Source organism: Vombatus ursinus, unplaced genomic scaffold (genome assembly GCF_900497805.2).
Source record: "Vombatus ursinus unplaced genomic scaffold, bare-nosed wombat genome assembly UNPS02014210.1, whole genome shotgun sequence".
NCBI lineage: Eukaryota > Metazoa > Chordata > Mammalia > Diprotodontia > Vombatidae > Vombatus > Vombatus ursinus.
In genome coordinates this window covers 397,972-410,855 of record NW_020953988.1, presented here as the reverse complement: position 1 = coordinate 410,855, position 12,884 = coordinate 397,972, and the positions used below count along the sequence as shown (strand labels likewise).

The 12,884-nt window shown below is 38.7% G+C and overlaps 2 pseudogenes; both read right to left on the bottom strand.

Moving 5' to 3' along the window:
- The window catches only part of LOC114041927, a 14,699-nt pseudogene extending 6,436 nt beyond the window's left edge, over positions 1-8,263 (bottom strand).
- A 2,741-nt stretch (positions 8,264-11,004) lies between these two features.
- LOC114041931 lies at positions 11,005-11,745 on the bottom strand (annotated as a pseudogene).
- Positions 11,746-12,884: the final 1,139 nt, after the last annotated feature.

Below are 12,884 nucleotides of genomic sequence, written 5' to 3'. Positions count from 1 at the left end.
GAGAGAGAGAGAGAGAGAGAGAGAGAGAGAGAGAGAGAGAGAGAGAAGGCATGAAGAAAGAAAAGGGAAATGAGAGCAAGAAATAGAAAGAGACAGACAGAGAAAGAGAGACATCAGTAGGGAAAGAGTCAGAGGCAGAAGGGAGAAAAAGAAAAAAAAAACAACCCCAGAGGGGTGACTGTAATCATCAAAGGCTTTGAGGTTATATCCATTATTTAACAGAAAAAAAGAATGCAGAGAAGATTTAAGTGTTCCTCTACCCTTTTCCTTATTTCTGTTGTTATCTGGCATCTGCCTGATTTTAGCTTCCTTAAGCTAATCCTCAAAGACCATACAATGTGGTCTCCTCCAGCACAAATCAAATCTTCCAGGTACTTCTTAAATCTCTAATCACAGGGGTTGTAATGATGAAGGAAGGAATAGAACTAAGAAAAAATAGCATCCCAGTTAGAGTGTAGGGGGATGGCTGGCTCCCCTGTATTTGAGCATAAAAGCAGTTTGTGCTAATGGCTTTTGCAGATTCATCCCAGACCAAAAATCTCTCTTTAAATCACCCACCTTGGGGCAGCTAGGATGCACAGTGGATAGGGCACTCACCCTGGAGTCAGGAGGACCTGAGTTCAAATCTGGCCTCAGACACCTAACACTCACTAACTGTGTGACTCTGGGCAAGTCACTCAACCCCAATTGCCTCACCAAAAAAAAAAAATTGCCCACATTGGGGTGGAGCCAAGATGACAGAGAGAAAACAGGGACTCACTGGCGTTTTCCCTCAAACCCCTCCAAATACTTGTACAAATGACTCTAAACAAATTCCAGAGCAGCAGAACTCATAAAAAGATAGAGTGAAATATATTTTCAGCCCAAGACACCCTGGATAGCTGATGAGAAAGGTCTGTTGCACTGGGCTGAGAGAGGAACTCAGTTTGGTGTGGGTTGCACAGGCAAAAACTGGGTCCTCAGTGAACCTAGAGCAGGCCTCAGGGGACTGAGTCACAGGCAGCTGTGGTAGTTTCCAGACTTCTCAACCCATAAATGCCAAAGAGATTAGCAGGTCAGTAGAAAAGGTCTTGTCAGAGCTGGGTGAGAGAGGAGCTTGATCTGGCCCCAGTCCTATTGCAGCCCTGGGGTGACAGCTGCTTCTAAAGCTCTCAGCCCACAGATAGTGGGGGGGGGGATTGAGTGGCTAATAAGAGCAGGATTGCAGGGATCTCTTTGCTGGTGCTGAGGCAGGATTCTCTTGCTTTGCCTGTGCTTGGATCTGGGTCACGGTTCTGGGTGGCAGTCGTGGGGCAAGGAGCACTGGCATGGTGGAGCTTGTGACATCAGTAGTGAGGGACTTCTCAGAGTTCCAAGGCAGAAAAAAATACATGTGGTCACTCATAGACCAGAGCACAGGCCAGGAAAGGAGTAAACACCTCACCTTTGATCATACCACCTTGGAAGAACTGAAAATTTACAAGTCCCTAGAAGTATCTCTGAAAACAGCTGCACAAAACCCCCAAAGCTTGGGACTGTACATTCTCCACACTGGAAGCAGACCCCTACCTTAAAAACACAAGTAATTGGCTGGGATCATGACCAAGCCTTGCAAAAAAAGTCAGACCATAGAATCTTTCTTTGGTAACAAAGAAGAATCAAACATACAACCAGAAGAAGACAACAAAGTCACAGCTCCTATATCCAAAGACTCCAAGAAAAATATGAATTGGTCCCAGGCCATGGAGGAGCTCAAAAAAGATTTTGAGAAGCAAGTAAGAGAAGTAGAGGAAAAACTAGGAAGAGAAATAGGAGTGATACAAGAAAATCATGAAAAACTAGTCAACTTGCTAAAGGAGACCCAAAAAAATACTGAAGAAAATAACGCCTTAAAAAATAGCCTAACCCAAATGGCAAAAGAGATGCAAAAAGCCAAAGAAGAGAAGAATGCTTTAAAAAGCAGAATTGGTCAAATGGAAAAGGAAGTCCAAAAGCTCACTGAAGAAAATACTTCTTTAAAAATTAGAATGGAACAATTGGAAGCTAGTGACTTTATGTGAAATCCAGAAATGAGAAAACAAAACCAAAAGAATGAAAAAAAAATAGAAGATGATGTGAAATATCTCATTGGAAAAAATGACTGACCTGGAAAATATATCCAGGAGAGATAGGTTAAAAATTATTGGACTATCTGAAAGCCATGATAAAAAAAAAGACCCTAGATATCATCTTTCAAGAAATTATTAAGAAAAACTGCCCTGATATTTTAGAAACAGAGGGTAAAATAGAAATGGAAAGAATCCACCAATCACCTCCTGAAAGAGATCCCCAAAGGAAAACTCCTAGGAATATTTTAGCCAAATTCCAGAGTTCCCAGGTCAAGGAGAAAATATTGCAAGCAGCCAGAAAAAAAAAAAAAACAATTCAAGTGTTGTGGAAACACAATCAGGATAGCACAAGATTTAGCAGCTTCTACATTCAGGGACTGCAGGGCATGGAATATAATATTCTAGAGGTCAAATGAGATAGGATTACAGCCAAGAATCACCTATCCAGCAAAACTGAGTGTAATCCTTCAGGGGAAAAAATGGATATTCAGTGAAATAGAGGAGTTTCAAGCATTCTTGATGAAAAGACCAGAGCTGAATAGAAAATTTGACTTTCAAATACAAGACTCAAGTGAAACATGAAGAGGCAAACAGGAAAGAGAAATCATAAGGGACTTATTAAGGTTGAACTATTTACATTCTTGCATGGAAAAATAACTCATGAGACCTTTATTATATGTATGTATATAGATAGATAGATAGAGGGCATAAGGTGAGTTGAAGATGAAGGGGAAATATCTGGAGAATAAAATTAAGGGGTGAGAGAGGATTATACCAGGAGAAGGAGAAAGGGAGAGGTAGAATGGAGCAAATTATCTCACATAAAACAGACAAGAAAAGGTCTTTACAGTGGAGGGGAAGTGGGGGAATGTGAGAGGGAATGAGTGACTCTTATTCTCATAGGATTTGCCTTAAGGAAGAAATAACATACACACTCAATTGGGTATGGAAATCTATTTTACCCCACAGGAAAGTAGGGGGGAAGAGGATGAGAGAGGGGGGAATGATAGAAGGGAAGACAGATTGGGGAGGGGGTAATTAGAAACAAACACTTTTGAGGAGGGACAGCATCAAAGGAGAGAACAGAATAAATGAGGGGGTGGGATAGGATGAAGGGAAATATAGTTAGTTTTTCACATGACTACTATGGAGGTGTTTTGCATGACTACACATGTATAACCTGTATCAAGTTGCTTGCCTTCTCAATGAGAGTGGGTGGGGAGGGAGGAAGGGAGAGAATTTGGAACCTAAAGCTTTAAAAATAAATGTTAAAAATTGTTTTTACATGCAACTAGGAAATAAGATATACAGGTAATGGAGTATAGAAATCTATCCTGCCCTGCAGGAAAATAGAAGGAGAAGGGGATGGGGGGTGCTAGAAGAGAGGGAAGATGAAGGGAAGGGGTATTCAGAATGCATGCTGTCTTGGGGTGGGGGATTGGGAGAGATGGGGAGAAAATTTGGAACTCAAAAGCTTTGTGGAAGTGAATTTTGAAAATGAAAAATAAATTAATTAATTAACTAAAAAAAAGACAGCGGAAAAATTGTTTCCCTCATAACCCTGTATTTTAATGTTTTGTAACTGCCATTAGAAAACTGGGTATTTTCGCCATAGCCTATAGTTAACATGAAGTTGCAGCTAAAACAATTTGGCTCTCACTTATGAATATTGTAAGATTGCTGACTAGGATATTTGGGTTATTTTTAATGCTGAAACCTAAAATTCGTATTTGATTACTAGAGATGAGGTGAAAGCCTTATTCAAATTGGTTCTGCCCATTCAGAGCAGTCATCAGGGCTAGTCAATAGGCACAGCCCACAGCAGCTCTAACAGTGAATAGGCAGTCCCTTTTCAGGAGTCCCTGTCAATCCCCCTTATTTTGTAAACTTGCCAAAGATCTTGTTTGGGCAATCGAGTTCCTAAATAATGAACTTGGCTTGCTGAGACTGTGCAAGTATATATAACTGATTTATAATGATTGGTTTTTACACTGGGATAAATTTAAATTTGAGATGTAATTCCTGGTAAAATTTTTCCCTTATGCTGTGATTAGTGAAATTTGAAGTTTGAAGCAGAAGCCCTTGGGATTGTAACCGATTTTGAGTTGTCTGATGGATGGTAATAATCCATCCATAATCAATAGTCAATAATCCATCATCTGAGAAATGCCACAAGCTACTCAGAGAGAATGTGATACAAGTAGAGGTGTGCATCTGGAAAAAACTGAGAAAAAACTCAGTCTCAGTCTAAGATGGGATCCTCCTGGCTCAGTTTCCCCATTGTATTCCTTTGAAAAGGAATGTTATCCACCTGGCTATTTCTGAGTCTGGCTATGAGGTGCAATTAATACTGACAGAATCCTAAAACTGCCCCCAATCTCAATATTCATGCAAAAATTTAAAACAAAATATTAGCAAATAGATTACAGCAACTTATTACAAGAATAATACAATATGACCAGGTAGGATTTATACCAGGAATGTAGGGCTGGTTCAATATTAGGAAAACTATCAGCATAATTGAGCATATCAACACCAAAACTAACAGAAACCACATGATCATCTCAATAGATGCAGAAAATGCTTCTGACAAAATACCACACCCATTACTATTAAAAACACTAGAGAGCATAGGTATAAATGGACTCTTCCTTAAAATAATAAATAGCATCTACCTAAAACCTTCAGCAAGCATAATATGTAATGGGGACAAGCTAAAAGCATTTCCAATAAGATCGGGGGTGAAACAAGGATGTCCATTATCACCACTGTTGTTTAATATTATACCAGAAACGTTAGCTTTAGCAATAAGAGAAGAAAAAAACATTGAAGGTATTAGAATAGGCAAGTTATCACTCTCTGCAGATGACATGATGTTATGCTTAGAGAATTCAGGAGAATCAAGTAAAAAACTACTTGAAATAACAAACAACTTTAGCAAAATTGCAGGCTGTAAAATAAACCCACACAAATCATCAACATTTCTATATATTACCAACAAAGTCTAACAGCAAGAGATAGAAAGAGAAATTCCATTTAAACTTACTGTAGACATTATAAAATATTTAGGAGTCTACCTCCCAAAACAAATCCAAGAACTCTATGAACACAATTACAAAACACTTTTCACGCAAATAAAATCAGATCTAAATAACTGGAAAAACATCAGTTGCTCATGGGTAGGATGAGCTAATATAATAAAAATGACAATTCTATCTAAGCTAATTTACTTATTCAGTGCCATGCCAATCAAATTAACAAAAAACTATTTTATAGAGTTAGAAAAAATAATAAGATTCATTTGGAAGAACAAAAGGTCCAGAATATCAAGGGAACTAATGAAAGGAAATGAAGGGGAAGGTGGCCTAGCCATTCCAGATCTTAAATTGTATTATAAAGCAGCAATCATCAAAACTGCTTGGTACTGGCTAAGAAATAGAGTGGTGGATCAATAGAATAGGTTAAGTATGCAAGACACAGTAGTCAATGACTATAGTAATCTATTATTTGATAAACCCAAAGACCTCAGCTTCTGGGATAAGAACTCACTATTTGAAAAAAACTGCTGGGAAAACTGGAAAAGAGTATGGCAGAAACTAGGCATTGATCAAAATCTCACACCATATACCAAAATAAAGTCAAAATGGCTTCATGATTTAGATATAAAGGGTGATACTATAAGCAAACTGGGAGAGCAAGGAATAGTTTGCCTGTCAGATTTATGGAGAACAGAAGAATTCATGACCAAACAGGAGATAGAGAACATTATGAAAAGCACAATGGATAACTTTGATTACATTAAATTGAAAAGTTTTTGTACAAACAAAGCCAATGCAACTAAGATTAGAAGGAAGGTAGAAAATTGGGAAAGAATTTTTACAGCCAGTGTCTCTGATAAGGGCCTCATTTCTAAAATATATAGAGAATTAAGTCAAATTTATAAGAATACAAACTATTCACCAATTGATAAATGGTCAAAGGATATGAACAGACAGTTCTTAGATGAAGAAATTAAAGCCATCTATAGACATATGAAAAAATGCTCTAAATCACTATTGATTAGAGAAATGCAAATCAAAACAACTCTGAGGTACCACATCACACCTATCAGAATGGCCAACATGACAAAAAAGGAAAATGATAAATGTTGACGAAGATGTGGGAACATTGGAACACTAATGCATTATTGGTGGAGTTGTGAAATGATCCAACCATTTTGGAGAGCAATTTGGAACTATGCCCAAAGGGCTATAAAAATGTGCATACCCTTTGACCCAGCAATAGCACTTCTAGGGCTATATCCCAAAGGGATCACACAAACGGGAAAAGGACCTACATGTACAAAAATATTCATAGAAGCTCTCTTTGTAGTGGCAAAGAATTGGAAATTGAGAGGATGTCCATCAATTGAGGAATGGCTGAACAAGTTCTTATATGAATGTGATGGAATACTACTGTGCTATAAGAAATGATGAACAAGCTGACTTCAAACTGTAAAGACTTGTATGGTCTGATGCTCAGTGAAGTGAGCAGAACCAAGAGAACATTGTACACAATGACAGCCATGTTGCATGATTACTAATATTGATAAACTTAACCTTTCCTGGCAATACAAGGATCTAAGACATCTCCAGAGGCCTTGTGATGAAAAATGCTATCCAGACCCAAAGAAAGAACTGTGGAAGCCGAGCTGTTATTTTTTTTCTCTCCTGTTGAGTTTTGTTTCCTCTTTCTGATGGTTCCTCCTATTGGTTTTAATTTCTACTTACAACATCACTAATGTGAAAATATGTTTAATATGACTATAAATGTATAGCCTATATCAGATTATGCACCATCTTGGTGGGGACGAAGGGGGAGAAAAATTTTAATCTCAAAAGCATATGGAAGTGATTATTGATAAATCAAAATAAATTAATAAACAAAAAGGAAAAAAAAACTAGAGGACAATCTTTGTGCCAGAATGGGTAGTCAGTTAATGGCTAAGGAAAGACTTGTTGGTGTTTTTGGTCACAAGTATTTCCCTCCTGGAGGGACTCAGGTTTCCCCCATTGACTCTTGCTTTCTGTGTCTGGGTTCACAGTGCCATATGCTCTCAGCTAACAATAGATTTAACCTCCCCACTCCCACCCCACTAGGGACCCAGTTTATAAGCTTATTTTATAGAAGACAGTATTAGGGCAAAACCTGAAGACATTTTCTCTTCTTAAATGAATTAATGGGATGTTGTCATATAACAAATACTAAACACCAAAGATGAAAATTACACATAAAGATCAAGCAAAGACAAGCGTGTTGCTATTCCTTGTCTGGCCACAGGATGACTCCAGAGACTGTGCTATCATGTCTCTTTCCCCTTCATATAAACAACACTCCCCAGGCTGATCAGGTCATGAGAAGAAAACAGCTTGATTTACAGGAAAAACAAAACAAAACAAGGATATAAAACACTGGTAATGGAGTTCCAAAAAAAAATCAGTATTCACACATTAAAATCTCTTTTTCAGGCTAATATTGGGATTTATGGTAATTTGCTTTATGTTTTAGTTCTCTCTTTCTGACTAGAGAGATAAGGCTTCCCAACACTTCAGAGGCTCTGATGAGTGTCCCACCTGTCTCTAACACAATGCATCTGAATCTCTAAAGCCAGCTGTTGGGCAGTTTCCTCTTCCTCTGCAGAAACCTGGCAGATTGACTTCAATCAATCATCACCTGCCTTTGGTCACACATATGTTTTAGTTAAGTTCTGTATGTTTCCCTGGGGCATGGAAGTGTTCTTCTGTTGCACTGTCACAGCCTATGGGTAGCAGAAATCCTCTTAGAAAAAAATCATTTCATTATCGGGGTTCCTAAAGAAATCCACTGTGCCTGTCACCCCCAGTCATCAGGAATGTTTCAAATAGTTAATTGCATACTTAAAACCTTCCTCTCCGAGGAGCTAGGTATCCCCTGGCCCCAAACCCTTCCTTTTACCCTGCCAATCCTTAGGTCTAGACCATTTGGTTCCCATAAACTTTGTCCCTATGGGATAGCAACAGTACACCCAATGCCACCATACTCGTATGTGGGAAGCGTAGAAGCCAAAGACTGCCTTCTACAATACTTAATTGGATTGGCTTAGAAAATATCAGAGACTTACCAACTTGTCTCACAGTCCCATTCTTCAGAGATTCCATCCGAGACTCAGCCCTTGATCCAACCCAGTCACTGGGTCTACTGGAAATGCCATCTCCAAAAACCCTACTTGGAGTCACAGTGGAAAGGTCCCATTGAAGTCCTCCTCACTACATCCACTGCAGCAAAACTCTGGGGAGTGGAGTCCTGGATCTACCTGTTAATCCTCCAAAAGGCAGTACTATCCCCCTGGATTGTATAACCAACTGGTGACCTTATCCTAAGAATTGAGCAGGGTTCAAAGCAGCCAGCATCTGAGGTGGACAGCTGTTCCCAAGACCCCAGGATGAGAAGAAGAGGACAGCAGATGCAGGCCACTGACCCAAGAAACAGATGCATCCTGAGGTTTGTAGTTACCCCCTATATGAACAAAGCCTTATCTTCCTTTCAGACCTCCCTCCAACCTCAGTGAAGGTTTTGTTTCCTGCCCATTGAGGCCCTGTTGGCATCTATTGGATCCCTGAATGGTACCACAACCACCTTTGGCATGCTATATCTGTCTGTTGGGAACCTTTCGGCAGAATTAGCCATATGCCTGGAGTGCACAGCAAAGCTTATCACAGCCTCCAAAAGCAGGTTAATTCACTTGCTCTCATGGTATTACAAAACCATAGCATGCTGGATGCCCTAAGGGCTGAGAAATGGGGTGCCTGCACAATCATTGGGGAGGAATATTGTTATCATGAAATATTCATTGTTTATGTGACCCATATGCAACTTGTAGTCCTTGCTAGGGAATCAAAACCACAAGACTTGCAGTCTCCTTGGAAGGGATTAAAAAAAAAGAAAGAAAAGGAAAAAAATTCTCCTAATTGCCTAACAACAGGCACGGACAGACAATATATCTTTCACGGATGGTACTAAGTGAACTTGTGGTGGATAAAGATATCAAATAGATATCCTGTAAATATCCCAAGTGTTACCAGTATGATAAATAATAATTTTTCTTTTAATTGTAACTTTAAACTAACTGAGAGAGAAAGTTAAATTCCTGAGCTCAGTTCAAGGACTTAGAAAGGCAACTTTAGGAATCAAATTCATATTAATTTCATTTTCTTCACTGGCTATCCATCACGGACCTACGCTTACACCCATCCATCAGCCAGATTCAAAAGATCTGAAAATTGAGTGAGATGTAAGGAAGAGGAGCCAAGAAGCATAGGAGGCCTTTTCTGTACCCTCTTCTGCATGAGTTTTTTTTCTCATCTCCCCATCACACAGCAGAGAGGACCTTCTTCTCCCCAAATTCTCTAGAATTTCTACATTTTGTACTTCAAAATTCAAGTGCATCTTATCTCTTATCCTCCTTGAGGGCTGAAAGGGCTTCATTTTTGTTATTATATCCTCAGCCCTTAGCACAGTGCCTGGTACATAGTAGGTACTTAATAATTGCTTGTGGTTTGATTATTCAGCTCATTCTTCTTTTTTTTTCATCAACTTTTAAAAATTAAGTTGGCTGCATAAAAGACGTACGTGTCTCACACGGACAATTCTTGTCATGAATAAAGGCAACACAGATCTTGCAAGAATGAGTTGTGCTTCATAAAATGACAATCATTTTGGAAGAAAAATATTTGAATTTCTGTACAATACAACTATAAAGATTAGCAAATAATGTGAATGACTTGTGCATGCTCAAAATATACCCCAATATGTGTACAAAGAAATAGGCACTTATTATATAGCTAGTTCACATGTGTTTCTTTGTTTACCACACATAAATAATTTTTTAAAAAAAATCATACATTTATATAATGATAACATTAAGAAAAATGAGATTTGTATCTCATTTCTTATTTTCATAATATCAGTGCTGAGCTTCCAATAGTAACTTCATTGACTCTAAACATTTAAATGCATTTCAAAAATAAAATAGAACAAACAAGCTTAATTTCTTCTCTCCTCTGAATGCTTTTTAAAAAGAAAAATTTTTTTTCTGTACTTGTACTATTATCCCAGTAGCATGAGTAACAGATGACGAATACTAATAAGAATATGCCTGCAATTTTCAAAGTGTCTAGGTGAACTGTATTTAGAGTAAACTTAGTCTATGAAACAAACTAGGATAATGCAAATACCTCAAATTGTAGAATTACTGTATTAACTGTATCAAAGAACATTTATACCCTCTTGAAATTTCCAATCCCCATCCTCAAAACAATTTTTGTTTAACTATTAAGTATTGAAGATTATTTATTTTAAAACTTATCTCTGCATTCAGGAATTTTTGTTTAACATAAACAGTATTTAGATTTAAGTTCTGACCTTTACAATTGTTTATTGCTGTATTGTATTTATAATGCAACAAGCCTTTTTTAAACAAAGACTAGTCTCAAGGCATATGAACTCTACAAACTTACAGTAGTGTGTAATTCAAATGTAGTTACCTCCTTTTGAAAAATAGGATAATACATCTCCTTCCTGAATAAAGATGCATGTGTTAAAGCCTAAGGGATAAACACTTTTGTTGTGCAAAAAACTTAGTGAAGAAACAGCACATTTATTTTATGTATACAACCTCATAACAAATCCCTAGATCTTTGAGTCTACAAATTTAAACATTTACATCCGGGATTTATATCTAAATCACATATTTCATGTAAAAACTATTAGAATTTTTAATCCATCAATTTATTGCAAATACCATTACTTTTATTAGAAACAAACTGCATCATCTCTAAAGATTCTGGCAGTATGTTGTCAAATAGATGCTTACTTCACACAGTGTAGCTCTCTCCTTTAATTACATTGCTGTAGGAGGTGCAAACTGTTCCTTCCTCATGGGTAGAAACGTTTGACTGACAGAGCAAATTAGTCTCCTTATACGCAAACCAAGCATTTCCTCCCCAAAGTACCATGTTCAGAAGCCAAAGATCACAGATAGATTAGGTACCCCATGGTGGTCACAAAGTCAAAGTAGCAATGTACCATCACCTTTCTGCAAAAGTCAGCTTAATCAATAAGATTTTCACTTGTGGCCATGTCTGTCAGAGCTTTAACCCAGGTTGAAATGCTCACCAACCATAAGAAATATGAGTAATAAGGAGGTCGATAAAGGAAATTTTTCCACTCTCTCAATATAGGTTCATATAACCAATATAAAGTACAAGTTCAGCAGTGCAGTATAGGAAGACCAATGCTGCAAATGTGACATAAAACTGGGCAGAAGAAGAGAAGTCTTTCCTAAGAACATAAGTGCTCTGAGTTATATTACACAGAGACTCCAGTGTTGCATTAAGTGAAACCTGATTCAACCTGAATGGATAGGCAAAGGCAGCTTCAACTGTCCCATTTTAGGAGGACTCTCACTTGGGCAGGCAACTAGGAAACTTATTTTGCTCTTAAAACCTCCACAAACAGCAATTTGAAAAAAATGAAAACAAATTAAAATAAAAATTTTAAAAATGGAAGCTACCCACTGGAGAATTTTGATGAAGCTGAGTGACTCCTTAAGCCAGTTTAAGTAAATCTGGAGCCCCAACATCCTCAGGTGAACCCTACAGCTGGTATACGAAGCCAACTGGAGTGTGCTAAGCCCCTCTACCCCTCCTCCAGTCTGCTTGCTAAATGAACCAGCAGAACCAGGCTGTAGCCTCAGTCCACTCTGCCTCCAGCCCAATAACTCCCAAAGGCCTAGTGGGGGCAGGGTGCATGGGACAGGCTCTGCTCATTCTTTAGTACCTAAAGATGTTGTTCACCGGAGTCAGAAAAATTGAATTAACTGAATTAATTCATTGAATTAATCCAGGGCAGCTAAGGGATCTCTTACTCTCTCCTTAGTTGTCTTAAATATTAACTCTTCTTTGGCTATTTGTGTTCCATGATTTTTAGTCCCAAGGTCACTGTTTCCAGCAGAGAAAACAAAGAAAAAATCTTGAATACCAAGGTCTTCACTCTGTTCTCAGGCACCATCCTCCCACCCATGCCCAGCACACAGCCTCTGCCTTCAATGCTCTCTCTCTTCCCACAGGATAGATTCAAACAACAGTATTATTGTCTGCCTCAGCTTTCCTCACCAGCCTTAAATCTGTCTAGGCCTTATTCTTCCTGAGATTGCTGCCCCAGTACTGGGCCTCCCTTTATATCTATCCTGAACTTGTGAAAGTTTCTCTTGGAAAGACAGCACCCCTTTGCAGACATTCAGGGAAAGATCTTGGACAAGGTAGCTGCATGGGTGAAGACCATGAGAATGAGACCAGTCTTAACACCCTAAGCCCTTCATTCAGGGGTATAAGGAAGCTCCCATGGCCAGTGAAAGAAGTCATGCTACTCCTGTAGGTAAGAATCGCTCCCTTCCTCAGCACCACATCCAGATCTTGCCCATAATTATCATCTCTCTGCTGATGACCCAAGACCTTCTCAAGGTTTGGAGCAGGTCCTGGGAGCACCAAAGCTTTCCCATCAGAATGTTAGTTCTGAGAGCTGGTTTGTCCAGCCAGCATTTTTTTGAGCGTGCACTGACAAAAGATGGAGTCTGCATCTTGAGGATCAACCCAGATAATATGGAGAAACTCAGCACCAACCAGGTAACCTGCCATCTCCCTACTTCCTTCTAGCCCAGGTCTCTACTTCCTTGCCTCTGACTACCCTCTGAATGCTAACTTTGGTAGGTCTTTGCCTTAC